Source organism: Scleropages formosus, chromosome 7, assembly GCF_900964775.1.
Source record: "Scleropages formosus chromosome 7, fSclFor1.1, whole genome shotgun sequence".
Classification (NCBI taxonomy): Eukaryota; Metazoa; Chordata; class Actinopteri; order Osteoglossiformes; family Osteoglossidae; genus Scleropages; species Scleropages formosus.
The window spans coordinates 16,394,138-16,416,108 of NC_041812.1; the positions used below are offsets into that span (position 1 = coordinate 16,394,138).

The 21,971-nt window shown below is 42.3% G+C and overlaps 1 protein-coding gene across 19 annotated transcripts in view; it reads left to right on the forward strand.

Moving 5' to 3' along the window:
- Positions 1-259: 259 nt before the first annotated feature.
- Positions 260-21,971, forward strand: part of LOC108926595 (myocyte-specific enhancer factor 2A-like) — a 94,803-nt gene continuing 73,091 nt past the window's right edge. For 4 of the 19 annotated variants that reach the window (XM_029253408.1, XM_029253404.1, XM_029253405.1 and 1 more), the window contains exons 1-2: positions 5,204-6,134; positions 14,270-14,392. The gene's annotated coding sequence lies outside the window, so the exon portion shown is untranslated. Of the gene's footprint in view, positions 525-5,200; positions 6,135-6,240; positions 6,517-14,269; positions 14,393-21,971 lie in introns of those variants that run through there. The other 15 variants (XM_029253402.1, XM_029253392.1, XM_029253398.1 and 12 more) reach the window with 10 other exon arrangements.

Below are 21,971 nucleotides of genomic sequence, written 5' to 3' on the forward strand. Positions count from 1 at the left end.
ATAAAGGTTTCATTTCCAAATACATTTGAATGGCACATGACACTTGTATCTCCTCAGACACTCTACTTTTGGACTTATATTAATGATAAGTGAAAAAAAGTGAAAAGCCTCACTATTGACTGACAGCTACGGCTGGTTGGGGGCAAATCCCAGAGCTAAGATCCTGTGCAGGACGCATGCCCGGGGTGTCCATACGCGTCTGAGATACCATCCTTCAAACGGCTGCCACCAAGCTCGCCTCCTGGCAGAAAGGCAGGGGAGCGAGAGCAAGCAGAAGGGTGTGAAGTCAGGCCTCACAGGGGCAGCGAGGAAGCTGTCCAAAGCCAGCTGGTCTGGCTTTGAGGAACGAGAAAGAAAGCAAGAGGAAGGGAGAGGAGGAGAGAGAGAGGAACAGAAAAGTATAGAGACTAATAGAAAAGAAGGATAGAGAGGGAAAGAGAGAGGTTGCAATTGCTGGAAAACACATAGACATCAACAGCTAAACAGCAGGCTCTGTGAAGGCATTTTTGCAACCAGAAACACAGGTGAGAGATGCGACGCTAGTGGGACACGGAGGGTGACTGAGATCTGGGGCATAGGGTGGTGATGGTGTGGAAATAAGGGGGATCTCTTGGACAGAGAGTCGGAAGCGCAGGCCAGGAGAGGTTGCGGAACAAGCGGTGAGGAGCTAATTCCGAGTATGACCCAGAGGAGGCAAAAGTGTACCTTTGGAGGTACTGCATGTGCCGGACTGTCATGCCTTTTCACGTTCCAGCTATCGTCTTCATCTAAAAAAAAGCATTCATCTTGTGACCTGTTTCATTCAGCTTCCTGTAAATAAAACGAACCCTGAATTCTGTGCCACTCACATCATAACGCAGTGAAGTGCTTGATTATAAGAAGTAAACCATGCATAATGGGATTACAAAATGCAATATGCTAGATAGTGATAAGGTGTTATGGACATGGATATTGCAATTTATCTGGTTTTAATTTTATTTCTCATTGGAAATGGCACAAACAAGTTTAAGAATCAAATGTTCATGAGTCACCTTGATAGTATGATTTTTCCAATGCTAATGGTAAAAATTTAAAGAGAAATTTTTCATGGTGTCTTATTTTTTGGCAGAGAAAAAATATTATAGAACACAGTCGAGCAAATGGAAGAAGATTATGAAAATGCATTTAATGCAGGAAATATGTATGTAGTATTGACAGAGTCTGATTAGACATTTATTAGGGAAAAGTAACCCTGTGCATAAATATCCCACACACACACATAGTAACACAGCTTAATGTTTATTAGCTTTAATGTAGTACTCCTCCTGAAAGATATTAAAATGTGAAAGTCAACCATGGTATTGTGAAGAAAATTACATGGGCGCAAGCAAAATATCTCCTGATCAGTATTTAACTCATTGCAGTGGAGAATATTCTTGATACGTGCACTCAAAGTGTACAGAGGGACTCAAGTCGTGCAGAAACACCGGCATAACAGGCCAGGAGAGCGAGTGGCGAACCGCTGAAATGAACAGAAGGAAATGCGTTCACTTCCCACTAATCTCTGGACTCCAGATGGCTCGCTATGTGATGTGTTTCACAGGGTATGCTGCCAGTGGGCGTTTGCAGAGCAGGCCTGTCTGCCCAGTGCTGGCGCTATGGTTTCTTAAGAAGCTTCAGATTTGTCAGGATAGATGGGGACTGAAAGGAAAGGAAATTTAAACCTTCTAAATAGATTATTAGATAAAGACACGCAGCCGTCAGAGCTATCCAAACACTGAGGCACAGTGAAAAAACTGCTTATCAGTCATGATACACGTTCATGGTTTGTACCTGTATGCTTAGAGCTCGGTTAGAGTAAGGACTGCATTCAAGATGACCACAGAAACAATAGTAGCTTATTAGTAAAATTACACAGTTTGTAGAATGGCAACATTTTTTCTGACATCTGGAAAAAAATTGTATAAATGATAATTTATATTAATATTGAATATTAAATGAAAACATACATTTATTACAGACTACTTTATATATTAATTTTTATGCTATAGATATGCCAGAGAACCTAAATGGAACAATAAAAAATCTGGCATTTTTGTAAGCTTCACATAACAACATGTGGTAGCATCCTGTTGTTGATTCAGATTTTGGAATTACATATGGTCACTCCAGATCAGCTCAGCACTGAAACGTTGTGCTGTAAACTGTACGGATGAAGCTCTGATGTCCATAATCAAAAGAGAAGGTCTTGTCTGCTGGACTATGGTGACACGGCAATGTGTGAGTCACTTTGGTGTGATATGAATCGCTTTAGTGCCTCCACCCTGCCGAAAAGCACACACACCAGTCACAGTTTTAGAAACAAAGAGTGAATGATAAAATGGTATGTGTGTGATGTTTTGGGTTATTTATTAATTTCACAAACATACAGTTTTGCAGCCTTCTGTTATTCCAGTGTGCAACATTCTGTCCAAAAGGCAGATACAGTAAGTTTAACAAAGCTTAGTCAGGTGAAACAAAATGAACCGGATGGCACAATGAGGTGATTTAATTAAAAAAGCAAAAAGAAAGAAAAAAAAAACTTTTAAAATTTGTTTCATTGTTCTATGTACTACTTAGGAGTGCATTTCATCTATTTGGCGGTTGATGAGGTTGTAAAAACAGTGCAATGAAATACAAAGAAAATACGTATTATGTTGAGTGTAGTGAATGGCACATTTTTGTCAAGTTTCAGCGAACCAATGGAATAATTAAAATGCTTGTGCAAAAGTAGTTGGTTTACTTTCTCCGTTGTCAAAGACCTCAGAGTTCAAGAGTGAGGGTATTACATAACTGTATAAACTGGAGCCATCTGATCTGGCAGGATAATGGCAGGGTTTTTCTTTTTCATTCACCGATTATTCTATCACACACTGAAGAACCAAAGACTTATTGCTGAAAAATAAGATTGTGCTTTATATCTTTCTTAAAAAGTGTTTGGAACAATAGTTTATGCGGCATCAGTGGTTGGCATGGTTTTAATCAAAATGCATCCATACCTTATCTTGACAGTTATGTCTCCAACAGCAAGTGGGACAGAGAAAAAAGAATTTCTCTGGGTTGCCTGTAATCACAGTACTTAGATAATAAAATATAAACAATGTTCTTGAACTGTGGATGTCAAGTGGATGAAAGTTAAGTTGCCCTATTTAACATAATGTCTCTAAAGCAAATAGCATGAAAATTAATAATTCATGGTCGGTTATGATAGTTTTAGGCAAAAACTTATATATAGTGAGAGAACCTTAATATCAGACCTAATGTAAGAACAAATTACACCCTATAAAAATACTAATACATTTAATAAATTAAATCTTGTATTTCTTGTATTTTGTACATAATTGTACATTTGTACATAACTGTACAACCTTAATAATTCTACTGATACTCTTAAAACTAGTGAAATTGTTGAATTTTATTCATACTCTTGAATAATGAATTCAGTTGTTAATGTTCATCTAACTTTACGATTATGAAAATGTCTACCAGATATAACAGTAATATGCTATAATTCTTCCTAAATCTTAAAACCTTAATATCGCCATTGATCATTAGCATGTCTGCTGCAGTATACAGTATATACTTTTACTATTTAGTAAAACTACCGTACATGTACTAGTACATTTGAATGCTTTAATGTGATGCATAAAAATAGACATAAACCTGTTGATCCTTCACATTATTTGAGAAATATTTGAATCTGGTTAGCATGGCAAATGGTGTTTATAGTGTTCATGTATAGCAAACTAGTGGTTCCATTCGGAGGGGGGTGCGGTGGCGCAGTGGGTTGGACCGCGGTCCTGCTCTCCAGTGGGTCTGGGGTTCGAGTCCCGCTTGGGGTGCCTTGCGACGGACTGGCGTCCTGTTCTGGGTGTGTCCCCTCCCCCTCCAGCCTTATGCCCTCTGTTGCTGGGTAGGCTCCGGTTCCCCGTGACCCCGTATGGGATGAGCGGTTCTGAAAGTGTGTGTGTGTGGTCCCATTTGGGATAATCTGTCTCATTCAAGAAACCCAATGACATAATGAACTGATTTACTTCCATTTTGAGGTTGTGACTGAGAGTGTTCTCTGACTTTACCACTGTTAGTCAAGGCTCTGCTATACTGTCTTTGCCTGATGAGCAGGTGCTATTGAAGTCCTATTAGCACAGATGATGTCAAGCACAGCTGTTGTGAAATGTTAAAAGGCAGTACAAAAAAACCAGAGCAAGTCTTGCTCGGGAGCTGGCGAGTTCAAAACACAGAAGGACTTCTTCCGTCAGGGAAAAAAGTGCTTACTGGCCTCTAAATCCTAAACCATTGGCATAAGCTGGATGCCCTTAAATGGGTAACAGTATCATACAAATTAGCAATTTCCTTTGTTGGACAAAAATGAACAACAGCAAAAATGTTATGAGTTAAATCAGCTCTGAGGGTAGTTCACGTGAATATTACAAGAGAAAATTACATCTGTTTGTGCCGATTTAATATTGCCAGTTATCTTGTGCTTGGTTGTCTAGAAAAAGTACTAAAAAACTCTAACAGTACTTTCACTTAGTAAGGAAAGCAAGAGTTTTAAAACTAGCTGTAGGGGATAGTTTATTTTCTACCAGCTTAAGTCTCTCATATGTGGCGGTAAAGCATTCCGAATGATGTAAGGCCAATGGATTGCATGTCTGTTTTGCATTGTAATGTACAACTCAGATTGCCATTAACAGCTTCTGTCACGGTGGACTTCATAAAACACATTACACTGACACAAACAATTGCATTTTGCCGGCACCAAATCAATTAATATATATTTTGTAATGTACAAATGAATTAGTCAAGGGACTGGCTTGAGAAACAGTTGTTTTTTACTGGAACTGTGTCCAGTTGTAGCAGATTTCTTCACTCAAGAGGGACCCTGGGAGTCCCTAAGGAAGATGTAAGTGGAACGATGCATAAATCAATGAAACACACAATATGCCAAACTGAGAACAAGAACGCAACTGTGTACAACTCCAAACACATGTTTGCTTTTACTCTTACTATTAGAAAGCATAAAAAGATTCACTTTCCCATCATTTGAAGAAAAAAAAAATCCTGCTTATTCGTATACATGTTACTTTGGTGTAGTACATTTTATTTAATGTTGCATATAACTCCGCAGCCAAAATATTTGTTAATGATTATTATGCAAAAGTGAAAAAAAAAATGTTTATGCCACTAAAAACACTTCGAAGGGCTCCCCGTAATGTATAATGAAAGCACTGTCTCTTTAAATCCCAGCAAAAACAATCCCATGTCCGCACCACACCTCTCACTCAGATGCTGCGACTACACGTGACAGAACCACATGCGACCTGTCATTTTGGACCGCCTTCCTACGCCCATTGGTTAATGCAAAACCAACGAGCGTTTTCATAGGTCGAGAAACACGTCTGTCCGATAGAGCCAACCCTACTGTTTCTGTCATTTCATGGAATGACGTCAATGGTTTCTAAGGGAGTAGCGTGTACAAAAAAGGTGAATTTGAAATTGACGTTACTTAGAAGGGTTTGAACTGTAGAAAGTAATGTTTTCCCCCGTACGCCCGTTTGAAAAAAATGTATTATACTGACCTGACCCAAGTAATGTGGCAGAATGGTGACGTACTGCGACTGTTATACTATGGGTGGAGTGAGGTACACATATTTAATCGCTTATCGGTGCGCACACACTCACACACACCTTCCCCAGCGTGTGACTGACCTCATATGACTGCGTCGAGCGCTCTTTGCTACAGTATTCATAGTTTGGGATGGAATTATTGGCTTAACTCAGGAAGTGAATGAAAGTCAGAGTTGTGAAGTTGAAGTCTGTGGTCACACCGCGCGAGAGTGGGAGTTTCCGCAGGAGCTCAAGCGGAAGGACGTTTCAAAGTTCCAGCTAAAGTTCGTGCTTGCGCTAGGTTTGTTTTTGCCGCTGCGTGGACGCGGGGTGGGAGGCCCGCTCGAACCCGGCTGCAGTCCGTGTGACGAGAGGGCGGAGCCGGCCGGTGACTAGAGGACGGATCTCAGCGTGTCCCTTCTCTAAAAATAGAAGTAGCGCGCGCATCACACGTTGTCCACAGGAGTCAACGATACACAGCTACAGCGAGGGACGGGGGGACAGGAAGGGTGAGTGAACACTGTGACTGTCTCAGTATCTCACACACACAGTGAGAGAGAGAGAGAGAGAGAGAGAGAGAGAGTGTGAACTGAGCAAAACCCCTCCGACATCCAGTGCAGCGACGACGTGTAGCGGATCGCTGGTTGTCCTGTGTTCCCGGTGACAAGAGCAGCGAAGCGGTTCCCCTCTGAGCTCACAGCGATGCGACCAAGCGCCTCCTCTTCTTTACCATCCTTCGCTCTGACCGATAATCATTAAGCGCCGCGATCCTCGCGAAGCTGACGGCGCGCGCACGCACGCACGCACGCACGCGTCGTCGTCGTCGTCGTCTGCCGTCCGAAGTGTCACAAGGGGGAGACAAGGGCGCGAGGACGCCTCGCCACCTCACAGGTACGCGCTCGTTCGGCCTGAACGCCCGGGGAGCAGGACGGTCGTCGTCGTGCGGCGCGCAGTCTCTCTGACTCTCTGACCGCCGCCGGGAGCGGGAGCCAGGCTCGAGAACAGACACATCGCGTTCGCTGATCTTAATTCTTTTTTTAAACTTATGTAACTAACTTTTTTTTCCCCCCGATTGCGCTTAACTTGCGCCAGAAGAAGTAGTAGAAGATAAGATCACCAGTTTTAGCGGGTGTAGTAGAGCACAGACAGATTTATACGCTAAATGCGCGGCGGCGGGTCGCTCTCGGGCGCGACAACTTTTCCATCCAGGACTGACAGTCATTAGCGCGTGTTCTCTGTGTATTTTCACGAAGCAGAGCAGGGCACCAGGCTCGTCCTCGTCCCGTCAGTGCTGCACTTGTCCACGAGCCCGGCTGTACCGAAGTAAGTGTGCTCTGATGATCGTGCGTTATCTTGTGCGGATTAAGGTACACACGACGATGACGATGTTGATCGCGTGCACTTTGTTCACTCGGCGCGCGCGCGCGTGTGTGTGTGTGTTACACACTTTGGTTGGAACGAACGTGGAAATAAACCCACTTGGCTTCAAGTCGGGAGCACACAGCGTACGTGTTCAAGCACTGCGTGGGATGAGCGTAAGGGTGTAAGAACAGGGTACACATGGTTCCCCGCGCCGCTGTGTGTGTGTGTGTGTGTGTGTGTGTGTGTGTGTGTGTAGTCACCAGCCGTCCAGTTGTGACTCGACTGCAGAAATATTTACAATAAGTGGGCTACGGAGCGGTGGTGTAACACATTATGTAACACACGCCGTTGTACACGCATTCATTGTTGTACATCATGGGCTCAACCATGTGCTCCGAGTCACTGTCACTGCTTTCCTTGGTTACAATGTGACAGTGTGATAAACGTGACTTGTCGCTGCTTTTAGATTGAATGTGATCAGTGCGATCGTGTTTACACTGACCGCTCGGTGGGACCATGCTCTGTACCGTGTATTGTGGTATTGCTCGCTGCCCTTTCCCCCCATTTGAGAGTAGCCACAGGTTGCGTCCTTTGCTTTTTGCACTAGACCGTGTACAGGGCACATGATGATGTGGGCGGTTGGACCCGTGTCCCGTGAGGTTAAAACAGGCGGTCTGTTCTTTTGGATCCGAGCCCCTTCCCAAGCTGGGACCCGGAGCCTATTGTACGCTGCTTTCACTCAGGTAACGCTCCCCAGCACGCTGGTCTGTTATACTCATAGCCTCCCTGTAATACTTCATTTCCATAGTTGTGTCTTCTTAAAACAAGCCCTCTGTTACTCTCCACCAGCACCTACCGCTTCCTTTTGCGTACATACCCGAAAACTCTAAAATAAGTCGCTTTCTGGTTTCCGTGGAATTTGATGTTTTGTTAAATTTTCCAGGCTGATGTTGACGGTCGTGTCTTTTTATTTCAGATTGCTAGAGGCTCACGGCACTATGGCGCTTCATTCGCTAGACGTTCGTACTTTTCCAGGCGCTTGAGCGATCCAGCGGCGAAACGGCGCTCTGTTCTCCGGCGTCTCCGTCCTTCGGATGCTTCTCAGTCCGTCGCAGGACCCAAAGTGGGCGTATTCCCCTCTGAGCCCTGGACCTTGAAGGCTTGGCAGGACTGTGGCGTTCCCCGCAGGCCAAGGACGCACTCGTCACGGGCCCACGAGAATGACTCCTCGGCTAGTTTGATTTATCAAAGACAGCAAATATCCGATTCGTTGCCCTCATGTGCTTTCTGTTATTGTTTCTATTAAGACATGAGCGCAACAGTTGGATACATACAATACATAGCTGTTTAGGACATCTTTGAATAAAAGATAAAATTGTTTTTCTCCTGCGCCGGCGCTTGAAATTATTAGATGTGTGTCTGAGGTAAAAAGAGGAGGAAGGAGTAAACAATTTCAATTGTATCTGGATTTAGTTAATCTCTGTTCCATTTTGACTTGATATTGTTCGCTTCGGGTTTCAGGGAAGGGTTTAAGAAAGGCTCAGAAAATTTGGAAAAGGCGCTTTGGCTAGCAAACAGCCGGTTCTTGTACGTTCATTTAGCCTCTTAAAAACTGTGGTGGCGGTTGTTCATTCTGAATTGAGAGGAGTCCGTTTGTGCTGTCGGTTTTGCTTAAAACCGAGAAGTTGGCTAGTTGTCTAGAATATATATTTTTCAGATGTGAGGTTTTGCATTAGCCTTGATGGATTTATTGTAAATTAGTAAATATGGTTTCAGCCAAGCAATGTATTGCACAAAATGGAACGTAGCGTTCATATGTGAAACATGCTTGAGTTCTGCTTGTACTGTCGGGCCAATAGTGTATTCTGTTCTTGGGCTAAATTCGGAGAAAGTATCTTCTTTTTGTTGAAAATGTAATGTGGAGTCAAAGTAAAGTGGGTTTCAGAGAATCTGGGCTTTGTGAAATATGAGAAATTCAGGTCTATGAGCATAACATTTCCTTTGTACATTACTACACTGTCAGATTATTATTAATGTAACCGTAAAATTTAGGAAATGCCTACAAAACTTTTACGGGGCGCTTGGAATTCTCTTGGAGTAGTTGGGATTGTGCGTTATGTCCTCGCACGTATTTCGCCGTTGCGTTCTTCATACAAATGTTTTTTCCCAAGTTCGTTCCTCTGCTCCGTCTCCGTGTGTGTCTGTGCTCTGTGTGTTTCGCTCAGCGGTCATACTGTAGGCCTCACGACACAGTTTCTCATTGTGGAATCGTGAAGATGACCTCGCGAGAAATCTTTTTCCCCAGCCATTGAAGTTCTCTCTTGAGAGTGCGTTAAGGCAAGTCCTCAGTAGCAGTTGTTGGCAAAAGTGTAACTGCTTCCTTAGTGTCGATTTTACTTTTGACATTGTGTCTAGGTGAGATTCCGAAATTCACCAACCACTGAGAATTTGGTCCACAATCATGTCATCGTTCCGCTGATTTCTTTTGTTTAATGTCAGTAACAAAGTAATAAATTGTAACCCAGATGCTGAAGTGAAACTGTAAATCACCTAAATAATAATACTACATGGTCCGCTTGAAATATTGTGTTTTTTTATTTAGTTCACTCCTTACGGATGATTTTCAATGCTTCAGCCAGTTTAAGCGATATTTTTTATAGGATTCCAACTCTTTCATCATACTGTGAATTGCTGGCACTTCTAGAAAACTAGACTTCTGAAATATTTACAATTAAAATATTATACATTAGTGCGCTAAAAATACCAGTCCCTGGTTCTAAGTCATTCTGTATAGCAGTTTTTTGACAGTTTTTTTCTTTTTTTTTTTTTTTTTCTGAGCAATACTGCTCATTGTTTCCACCTTATTGCTGAGAAAAGTTGGCATAATGTAGTATCCAGCAAAAAACCTAAGATTTATAAATTTTCTTTGATATTGTGCCAGATCCCAGGAAAACAGTAGCACTTCACAGGTTACATGCTTCTTAAGAATGACAACTAAAACAGAAACGAAAATTTTATGATATTGTGAATCGGGCTTTATTTAAATAAGTGAAAAAGTATCCGCAACAATTTGCATTTGGCCAGATATTAAATATTGCGGATACTTTTTGACTTAACCTCAGAAATTTAATTTGCAAGCATGTGCACCTTAATAGTGACAAATTGTGGTCATTAAGTGCAACTGATGCCATGCCTTTCGCAGTGACAAAAGGTAAAGACAAGTCATGCCGACTTGTTAGATGATCCATTTCTTGAATGCATAACAAAGGATTGCTTTTAGAATTGTTAAACGTGCCTAGTAATTATATAATAAATGTAGCATGTAGCGTATAATCTTTTTATTCAGCGTTCTTGTTACTCATTTTTCTGCAGTGTTCTTGCATTAACAGCATACAGTCTGATTCAAAGTGTTTGTGGAAATGTGGGGGGAAAAAAAATCATGCTAGTGGTGGTGTTTTTGTGCCACGGTTCCAAATGAGGGACAGTGCTGGAAGCTCACATTTTCCTGGCATATTCTTGCCCATTTTATTTTCTATATACGGTAGACTCATTCTACTTCTGTTTTCCAAGTACAGGTACCGATATTTTCTCGAAAATAATACTGATGATTTTCACGTTATTGTTACTGTTATTGAAAGTAACAGAAACAGAATGTTTTGTTGTTTCAAAGATATGAATGAATTCTGGTGAAGAATAACACAAAACACTAGCTAGCTAGTCCACATCTTTTATGCATATGTGTGTAAACCTGTGTAATAACAGAGCTTCTTCGGAACTCAACTGCTTAGAGTAATAATTGTGATATTGACACACAATTGTTGTCAAATGTTTCTTATGAAAGGTTAATTTTTAAATCTTTCAAGCAATTTTTCTGCCCGTTTCACTTCTACGGTCAAAGGACACTGCGGACAAGGTAGTCGGAAAATATTATAATGAACCTTTTCATACCAGCTGAGTCTGAAAGGAACAGCCCAAATAAGGGTAAAATTAGAAAGCCCAACGACCCCAGGAAATCCATTACTGTGATAGTCCAGAGGAATGTGCGGTGTGGAGTGAAAGTAAAATATTTTTCTAATTTTACAAGTTGAAATTCCGCAGTGGGTTATGGTAAATTTAAAACTTTGATTACAGTTAATTCAATAGGGCAGCAAGTAGCTTCCTGATTAGAGCAGCTACCTTTGGACTTGAAGGCTGCAGGTTCGAATACCCCCTCTCGCTGTAATACCCTGTGAGCAAGGTGCCAATCCTGAAAATTGCTCCCGTAAAAATTACCCAGCTGTACAAATGGGTAAATCAATGTAAATAGCTTAACTAAGCTTCTTTGAAGAAAAGTGAAGGTAAAAGGTGATTCTAAACTCATGTAAAATGTAAATGGTTAATTGCAAATTGTGCTCTTGGAACAAAAGCGCAGTACTGTCTTCAGTATGAATTTATTTTCTATTCAGTTTTGAACGTATTTGAAAAGCAGGTTAGGTTTGTATATTCGGTATTTACAGTTATGCAGCTGTAATTTTGTTACTTGAGCAATTTATTTGAAATATTTTGCTCAAAGGTGTAATAGTGGGGATTGGACCCTGCGTCTTTCATTTGCAATGTGATGCCTTTATCCACTACCAGTTGTAATCACAGAAGGTTTTACTACATAACTTGGAAAAAAAATGATTGTTTTGTGGCGAAATTAACCCAGAAATGTTAATGCATATACTTTATTCTCAGTGTTGTGTGAATTGGCAAGAAGACATTTTCTTGCATGTTAGATTGTTGATTTAATTTGTGCCACAGAAGTATCTCGTCCATTGCAAAGTAGCTTGTTTAGAGAGTGTATATTTTATTTTGTGCTTGTTGTTCTTTCAACAATTAGGGGTGCGGTGGCGCAGTGGGTTGGACCACGGTCCTGCTGTCCGGTGGGTCTGGGGTTCGAGTCCCGCTTGGGGTGCCTTGCGACGGACTGGCGTCCCGTCCTGGGTGTGTCCCCTCCCCCTCTGGCCCTACGCCCTGTGTTGCCGGGTAGGCTCCGGTTCCCCGTGACCCCGTATGGGACAAGCGGTTCTGAAAGTGTGTGTGTGTGTGTGTGTTCTTTCAACACGTGTGTTTGTTATCTAGATTCCTTTGCTACTATTGTCTTAGACACATTTTCCATAAATTTGAACAAAATATGAATACAGTTTTGACATGATGAAAAATAAGTGGCATAAGATAATGAAAATATTTTCTGTGCAGGGCTGTATACGGTATATGCTAAATTTTTCGGTCTAAAAATTCGGAGCCCTCTACTTCAGGTTGTCGTTGTGCATGTTCTCGTTGGAAATTAATACATACAGAAACATATTTAATACAATTAAGGATATTTCTGTACGAAATAATGCCTCGGCAAAATATCTGTGCTCTGTTGGTTGAGTCTCGTTTCCCTCCTCTTTGGGTGATAGTTTACTGTTGTTTGCAAAGATACTATTTTGTGGGAGCAATGTGTGCAGTGGGCACAGGACGTGGATGTGCTCTTCTGCATCTACTCTATGCTCTTCTGTTGACAAAAAACGTGATCGCCTTCAAGACTATTAGACAGAAAAAAAGACAAATATTGATGAAATAAAGTGCAAAGTATGTTCTGACATCTTACCGGGATGCTGAGATCATACCTCGTCATAGGGGTGTCTCGGGTATGTGACTTGATGGCAATGATTTAGTAATGAAGTGGTGTACCGTGCAGCCCGAATGTTATGACTCAGAACTGAAAAGGAGCACAACGCTAGGCTTAAAATATTCAGGGAAAGGAATAAAACAGGCTGTTGGGGGGCTGTTTACTTTGTGCCACAAAACATTGTTGGGAAGTCATGAAACTCTGTTTTGGCTCTGCCTTAGTGCAGCTTTTGCTGGAACGCTCTTCGGTGTGAAGTTTTGAGCTGCAAAAACATTTACTCTAGTTTAACTGATTTTGCGCCGTGAAACAGTGTTGGATTTTTCGGAAAAATAAAACAGAACTGTTTGCTTTTTTGAAATAGGACCTGACCTGACCTGAGCTGGACGATGGGTTGTTACATGAGTAACTGACATTATGACAGTTGTCCCAGTGTTGAGGCAAGGGTTCACCCTTCTTGTTTTTTGTTATTCCACACCAAGGGAAGGAGATAGTAGCTGATAAGCGAGTTGAAACGGCCCCTGTTTTTCTTTTCCCCTCTGCCTTGCTGAGGATGAAGTACTCCAGGCTCAGTGGTGCACAAAAATAGTTACAATTCACAGGGAAACAGAGGCGGCCCTGTGCGTCTCCTTATTGACTTGTCTATTTCTGGTCTCCCTCCTCGTGAGTTTTCTAGTCAATTGCCTCAGCCCTGTGCTAACTGGTAATGCTGCGGAGCACAGTGCTTGTGTCCACCTCTGTTAAGCTGCGAGGAGGCTGGCACGACATGTAGTGGGATGCTGCGAGTGATAAACTGCCTCTGATCTGTTTGACGTTCCCTCAGGCCTGTGTACCGCATCCTTACCAGACAGAGCTGCAATATCTATGGGAAATCGTGGTCTATACAACCAGTTGTCAGAGTTATACATGAGATAGGACACGACGATTATATAATACTATAGTATTACTTTCTATGTGGTCTGGACAAACTGCTGTAATCTTAGTGATTTTCAGCAGTACCTGTGATTTTGATGACCGGCTCAGAGTTACGTGTACCCCCACCTGAAACCTAGAATGGGTGCTTCTCAAGTTTCGCCTCTCCACGTTTTTTGTGATTGTTTATGTAGTAAATTCACTTCCTAGCATGAAGCAGACCTTGTTGCCACATGGTCTGTGGAGAGACTATGACAAAGGTGCCATGTGATGACGCTATAATATGAGTATTTGTGTTTGTGTGTATGGGTGTGGGGGGGCGTGGTGGTGCAGCGAGTTTGGCCGGGACCTGCTCGGTGGTGGGTCTGGGGTTCGAGTCCTGCTTGGGGTGCCCTGCCTGGTGTCCCGTCCGTGGTGTCCCCCCCCCCGCAGCCCTGCGCCCTGTGTTTCCAGGTTAGGCTCCAGTTCGCTGTGACCTCGCTCGGGACAGTTGGTTGCAGGTATTTTCTGTGTGTGTGTGTGTGTGTGTGTGTGTTTTTCATTGGGGAACACATTGCTCTCTTGCACTCTTCTGGGCAACAGCTCTTGGTGATTATAGACTGTCGCTTGTGGGTGAGGATGATGGTCTAGCTAATGTGGCTGTCGCCAGGCCAGGTGGCCCTTCATGCCATGCTGTTGAATCACTGATTGAACCTCCGCTTTCTTTCTCTCTCTGTCTGGCTGTCTTTCCCCCAGCCCAGAATTAGCAAGAAGGAGGAAGTCCAGCACAAGTTGGAGCCTTTGAAGACCAAGGAACCGTGAGAAGTGCCGGACGGTGTTTTTACAGAAAAAAAAGGACAGTTCTACTCTGACCGCTGGGTGAGTTTTGTTTACCTTTTAAACAAGTTTCTCAGAGGGAGAGTGTTGTGGTGACTGTTTGGTGGAGAGATGCTGTCTTCACTTTACTGAAAAATGCATTGCCTTGGCATTAGTCCCATACCTTCCTTTAGTCCCTCTTGCTCCGTGTCACTTACCAAACTTGAAGAAGTGTTCCTCATGAAATTTTCATGTGTTCCTCTGGTCCTCCATCTTTCTTAAGTATGTTCTTTTGCTGAAATGGGGTGGAAACTCTATAAGAAGCATCTTCTCACTGCATTCTTTGAGTGCATTTGACTCCTTGTACCCTGCACTTGGCCATCTCCACTCTTACACAACTTATTTTGCCAGTACTCTCAGCAGATTGCCCCTTTCACAATAAGTGCTTTATGGATATTTAACTGACCTTAAGATGTAACATCCATCTAAGTGGGCTCACTTATTTTGTCTTTATATTTGTCAATAATGGGCAACGAGTCTTTAAATGAATACTTTAGAAACAAAGAAAATGATGAATGCAACAAAATGAAACTGAGCATAACAAGGTAGACTTGAGTAATTATAGACTTTGGTGTCCATCCGAATTGCATTGCTGCCCTATTTATGAGCTTTCATTGAGCACAGAAAGTTTCCCCCTAAGTCGCTGTCCGTGCATTTTGACACCTGTGGTGGGAGAGCAGAGGTCCGGCCGGCAGGCCCATCTTTTTATCATTGTTGAGGTACAAGGCCCATGTAACAGCAGTGCTCCAAATACCTCTTAGGCCTGCACAGAGGGACATGAGTGCAATATTCATTAAAACACATGTTTCCTTCTTTGTCTGAACACCTTCTGCACACCCTCCTAGCGACAGGATTTGCAGTTCTTCTGAGCTCCCTTCACTGATTTGGGGATTCCATCGGCTGCGCGAGAGACCTGGTGGCAGGACGTGGAATCTCGCATCTTCCAGGGACCGCTTTAACCGTGGCTGGGCCATGTATGTGCCAAGGCCTTGCTAAGCCACGGGTTTAACTCGAAAAGCCCATTAAAGTTCCTGCATACGTAAAATAAGCTCAGTCAATCAGATTCACCATTACTTGTATTAATAGCAGCTGCAGGAACATGTTTGCAGTTCAGTGTATTACCTGGTTCTCCCAAAAAAAAAAAAATGCTGTTTAGGACAAGCCTTGAAACCAGAAGCCCCTGCCTTCCTTCAGCCCAAGCACCAGGCTGTGCCTCTGCATGTTTGATGCTAAATAGGTTCTCTCAGGTTTGAGAAACATGTAGTGTAAACAAAAAAAATCAAATAAAAATGTGTTTCTAAATATTAGCTCCTCATTCTCTCTTCCTCTCGTCTCACAGAGCACCCTGTGTCAGCTGTACATAGATTTCTCTACCGTTTGCCAAAGAAAACCCTCTCTGGAGTTTGAAGCTGCACAGATTAACTTATAAACTTAGTGTCACAACACTGAGATGACTTCTAAGCCAGAGGGTTGTGGATTTTAGCCCAGCCTGGTGTTCTGCCTCCCCCTGAGAAATACTGAGCACCACTACTTTCTCTCTAGAATTGAGAGAAGTGCAGAGGCAACACTTAAGAAGGTGGTTTTAATGTTTAAATTCCATTGGTCCAATACAAAATGGTCAGTTTTTCACAGGGTTGTGCATGTGCGTCTGCGGTATATGAAATGTAACAAAGAATGTACATGGTATTTTGTGCCCTTAGGAGATGTGAATATGTTAGGCAAATGATTTATCTTGTCAGACAAAAAAAAACAGCTGAATTTATTTTTGTTCCTATTCCTTATTGCTCGGAAAATCTTGTCCATTCCGCTGCCTGGTGACAATCTCTCATTCAGATATTTCAGAAAGGTATTATGGGGTGTCTCGAGTTATGCTGACCTGTGTTTTGATCGTTAAGATCTTGTGGTGTTTTGCTAGGAAATATAAAGTCGGAGCCTATACGGCTAAGTTGAGCTCTCCGCTACACGCACTATGGGCCTCGATTTGTTCTGTCTTCAATTAACCTCGCACACAATTTAGTAGAAGTAGAAGCAATGCTAGGAAAAAAGTTTCACACATCATTTGCACTCATGGAAATGTGGACATGCAATTGGCCTCACACATGCTGGACTTTCTGGTTGAATCTCTTTGCCAGTTGACAGTACGCCCAATGTCATGACCACACAGAGGATGGTGTGGTTTTTGAGAATGTAGAAAGAAATGGGACATGGACTTCTCTGAGTTTGCACACATCTCCTTGTTTTGGTTGGGACTGGTGTTTGTAACATGTGTGCACATTAGAATGGAAATTTATAGAACAATGTTATGTGGCCCTTTGTGGCCTTTGATGCTGTCTAATAAGGCCTTAATGTGCAAAAAGATGCCTGGATTTTGTGTGTAGGCAAAACCCTTGGTGCAAGTTACACAGTTACACTTACTGCTGTTGCGTACATGGATCTGGCTTATACTAAAATACCTATTTGCCTTAGGGAAGCTGATTTCCCTATCTGCCTCTGCACTCTACTCAGCACTATCACAAACATTTATAGCTAGTTATAGAGAAGAACATTTAGCAGGAGGATTGCGTAGGGGCCTGTAAATATCTTTTGGCTAAGTGTAATTCAATGATTCATGTTAAAGAAGAGTAAACACAGAGGGCTGGCCTTCCATTTGGCCTTCACCCTGGCGTCTACTCGGAAACGTGCTGGTGTGTAAGCTCAGTCAGCATGTTGATTGTTGCATGGATCCGCCTATGGGTCAACAGCCCCTTCCCCGAACAGCCATGAAGCATATTCTCTGCTCTTTCCATGTGTCCCTGCATGGGGCCATACCTTTGGGCCTGCACCAGACCACCCCCTACCCCCCCACTATCATGGGTAAGAAGGAGTAGTGGTGCAAATCTTCAAGTAATCCTCCTTCACTGACCTGTCCTCGCCTCTACCGGTTCTGGGCCTTTGGTGTCTGAGGTAACCTCTGAAGGTGAACTGCCCCTGACTGAACTAAGATTTCTTTACATACTAATGGACAGTCATGAAAGGGTACGTCCCTGCAGGGTTATTAATAAATAAAAAAAAAAAAAAATGTTTGTTCTGGTTTCAAGACGAAAGGAAACGTTTGGGTTACAAATTAGTTGCATGTTTTTCAAGACTGATCAGTGTTTTTGACCTTGCTGTTTTCCTTCCTAATCCATAACCTTCTGTGCTCCTCATTCATTGAAATGGAATCTGTCTGTGTTCTGCCTGTGCTCTTCTCTTTTTATTCACTGACTTTCCAGCAGGTCACTCTGAAAGATTTCTCGATGCCCTTCGGAGAAAGTAATCGCGTCTTCCAAGCGAATGTGTCATATGGCCGGCTTTGATTCACTCTTTGCACTGTGAGCAGTGCTTCTGCCAACTGTGCAGTGGACTTTACCTATGACATGAGCTGATTTGTTCTGTTACCATTAACATCACATTCTGTTACTGCGTCCTGCAGGGTCAGAGGTGCATTTCATCTCTTTATCTACCAGCCTATACGTAACAAACCGAGTGTCTCAAAAGAGAAGTAAAAACAAGGCAGTTAATTATTTTCTGTTTAGAAGTTCTGTTAAAACATAGTCTATTCTGTGCTGAAAAATTCCTTTGTTTCACATTTGCCCCACTTTTTGCTAGAGATTTCCTTTGGCATTGCTGTGTGCATGGGTCTGCAGATGGGGAAGTGAAACCTGGAACAGCACAGGGATCCAGTTCTCTTGTTTGAACTGATCACGTTGTATGGGTTATGGTGAATTTTTTTTTAATCCACCAAAATCTGAAAGTGTTGGTGATTAATTAAATAGTGTAAAATCACTTGGTATAGCAATACTTCTGTTTTGTTTAAATTAATACTACATATCCTTTCATTTTTTGCCTTTCTTAAACTTTGTTTTTTTTTTCTGTTTTAAAGAGGTTAGCTTTATTATAGCAGTATTATTTTTTTTTAACTGTATCATCTGGTTGACAATGCGAAAACAAGAAGGAAAGCTCTTCATATATCTAATTATGTGAATAAGAACAAATGCCAGTATGAGCGTTTCCATAGGTTTTGAAAAATAGTCACTTCACCCATGTATTTTGGGGTGCTTTTCATTAATTTTTCATCAGCACGCTGTGTGAGCATACCCTGCTATGTACTGGGTGGGCAAATGCACTTGTATGTGAAATGATTAGCGTGCTGCTGCCTTTAACCAAGGAGGCAGTGTACTTTGCACCTGTGTTTCACAGTGCGGTATAGAAGGACCATAAAGTCACACGCGGTTAGACACACTCAGTTCCTGTGAGAGAGGCTGCAAACACAAAAGGTGTGAAAAATTAGAAAAAAAAAAAATATTTTGCACAGTATTGCTTTGGTGATACATTCACTCCAGTCACGTAAGATTTTAGAAGACCGAGGGCATTAATTGTGAGCGAAGGGGTGCAGACAACGCAGACCTCTGATGGTGGGGGAAGGTGGTGATGTGAGGATGGATAGTCATGAGAGACCATGCGCATGTTGTTCTGAAAGTGCGGCTCTTGAGGTCACCTCACATGAGTGTGGTTGTGCCGTGGAGGGTGAGTCACCCTGCACCTGTGCGAGGGGTAGAGTGGGTGTTGTTGTATGTGTGGGGGGCTTGTGACTAGCTCTGTAGCTTATGGGAGAGAACCTGCAGATGTTTGAGCTCAGTGACAGACTGCTGAGGACTAACACAAGCCCAGCGGGTTCAGTGTTAATCGTGTCATTGAGAGGAGCCATGAGTGTGAGACCTCCCGCAACTCTTGTTTTGGGATGCTGTACTCTGAGACAGCTTTCGAGGCAGCTTTCGAGAGCACATGAATGTGACCTGATAGTTTTCGGGGGCTTCCATGGATTTTAGTCACGAGCGTCTGTTCTGCGACCTCCGTCTACTGTGAGTAGCAGATCTGGCGGAAGGACGTCTCTAATGCAGTTCACCTCATGCTGAGCTGCCTTTAATAGTTCCCGTGTTGACATGCTTCTAAAAACCGCTGTCACATGTGCTGTGTTTATCTCTTGCATGCATTTCAGGATGTATCTTGTTTGGGCACCTCAGATCTACGGTTGAAAGATTTTATGGTTGAAAACAGATCGTTAGGCTGAGGAGAAGTGGAGCTATCTAAACACCAGGAATACTAGGAAGACTGTCCAGCCTAGCTCTCACATTCTCACATCTGGACTTGCTTGGGGCATGCTGGAACCCATTTCTTTAACATCTATGTTCTGCCACCTGGGGAGACAGTAGAGCTGCTGTCAACCCGTGACTATCTTTGGGAGACCCTACAAGCCAACTTGTGTGTCTGATTGTTCAGCTATGTGATTAGACCCAAGAGCCCAGCTTTTGGATCAGAGCATTTGATTGCCTGCGGAGGCCATAAATCCTTGTTCTGAATCTTTTGCTGCCTGGGGAGATGGTAGAACACAGCTCTTGGGTCTGTATGCCTGTGAAGATTCCTCACAAATGATTATGATAAGAGTGTGGGGGGAAACGGCTTTGCTGAAAGGACAGAATTTAAATGAGAAGAAGAAAACAAATCAGAGGAATACATTATAATTTAATTTGCTAGATCAAAAGGGTTGTAAAAGGTCTATAAAATGAGCCTGCAGCACATCCCTCATTTGAGACAAAATGTGTGTCTGATCTGGCATTATAGCTAGTCTTGCAGCCATTTTCTTAGGAGTTCAAGGTAGGTGCTGTGGACAAAAACACATCCTTTCAGGGAAATTTTTTTTTTCCTTTTGTCGGGCTCAGTGTGAAGCCTTATTCGGAGAGTGAGTGGAAATCTTAACAATTCCTGGCAATCACAGGGAGGCAAAGTACTTACTTGTATTTTAGCTTAATGGAAACAAATCTTTAATACTGACCTTTGTCATCATATTCCATTTTCGTTATAAACATGAAGGTAGTGGTAGTTTAAGCAGGTAGTGTAGTGGATAGAGCTCTTTTCCTTTTTTTGAAAGACTTGGGTTTGAATCTCCATTTTAATACCCTTGAGCAAAGTACTTCAGTACAAATTACCCAGCTGTAGAAATGGGTAAATAATTGTATAATTGTGATGTCCTTCTGCTTAAAACTAAGTTGTATAAAGGCCTTTAAAAAGCTGAAAGATAAAAGCTTTGGGCACCTAAATCAATGTAAATGTAATTGTATTCTGTACACTGTATCTGAGTGTTAAAGTTTCCTACAAAACTAAGGCTTATAAGTGATACAGTTTTGGTGTATTTCATAATTTAATGTTGGATTTACATGTGTTGCATGTGTGGTGTGGTGATTTGGAGCTTGTCCTCTCAAGTGAAGTTCCAGAAGAAGCTCGCAACTTTTGCCAGAGGAAAAGCCTTGAGGGCTGTAGGACCTGTAAGAAACCGGGGTCCGGTGACCCTTTTTGCCTACTTTTTTCTTTAGTCAAGTGACTTATCTTTTAGGATATGGGAACTTGGAAACATGCATTTTCTGAGGCTTAGTGCACCTACTAGAAGATGGAGATTTTACGCTACTAAGGATTCCTGTTCCTCAATATCTTAGCAAGTAGGCTGAGGGATGTCAAATATGTTTTTGTGGAAATGAGCTAGAAATTCGGCCACAGGTTTCCTTTTGGACCCCTGAAGGTGACAGCTCTTTGCAGCACATTACTCTTAAACCTCACCTTTGTGGTCATAGTTCAGAAATAAATCACAAATCTATTTCCGGTTATTACAGGGTTGAGTGTCCTTTGTGTTGAAGCTTATATCTCCGAATTTTTCTTTTCATGCTTTACAAATTGCTGGAGGTGCATAAATATTTCTAACTGAACAGCGGTTTAAAACTATCCTAATCTCCACAATTTGCCAAGGTATAATTCTTATATAATTTATCACAAGGGCTTTGGATAGCGGCCCTGGGAGTGTCCCCAGGTCTTTGATGGAGGAGTTGAACAGTAAAGATCTGTTTGGCACCATTAGTCCACAGGTTGGGGAAGGGTTGAGATTCTGGCAGTATTAGTTCATTTGTTAAATTATATTAAATTGATAAATTACATTTAATTAGTTCAGCTCTTTCAGAGTTTTGTCTAGTATTACTTGCTTCAGGACTGTAGTTTTGGACAAAGGCATTGGTGTAAGTAATAATTTATTGACAAAGCAGTGCAATGAATCATGAACTGGACTTACTAAGCCAAGGGGAATAGGGTGAAATGAAAAGTAGCAGACAAATAATCCATCAATAATTGAGTTTGACAACCTTTGTCAAAGACTGAAATGTCTAAAAACTGGCACCACAGTTTGCTGTGTTTTCCCCATAGAGACTGGCGGTAACCGAAATGCGTTATGCTGATTGTCAGCGGGGAGAGGCAAGCAGTTTGCAGCATTGTTTCTCCACTCTGCTGAGGTGCCATATTGATGTATTCTAAGATAACACCAACTTATCGAGGAATGGGGACACAAGCTTTGTCACCATACACCGGGGGGACTTGAAGATGTAGAAATTACTCATCTCGTGCTCACAACCGAAACTCATCTGAAACATGTATGAGCAAAAACTAGGGAAATATCAGATTTTACCTGGAGCGTTTTCGCCCTCTCATTATGATCATCTCTTCCAGCAACCAGCCAAGCAAGATA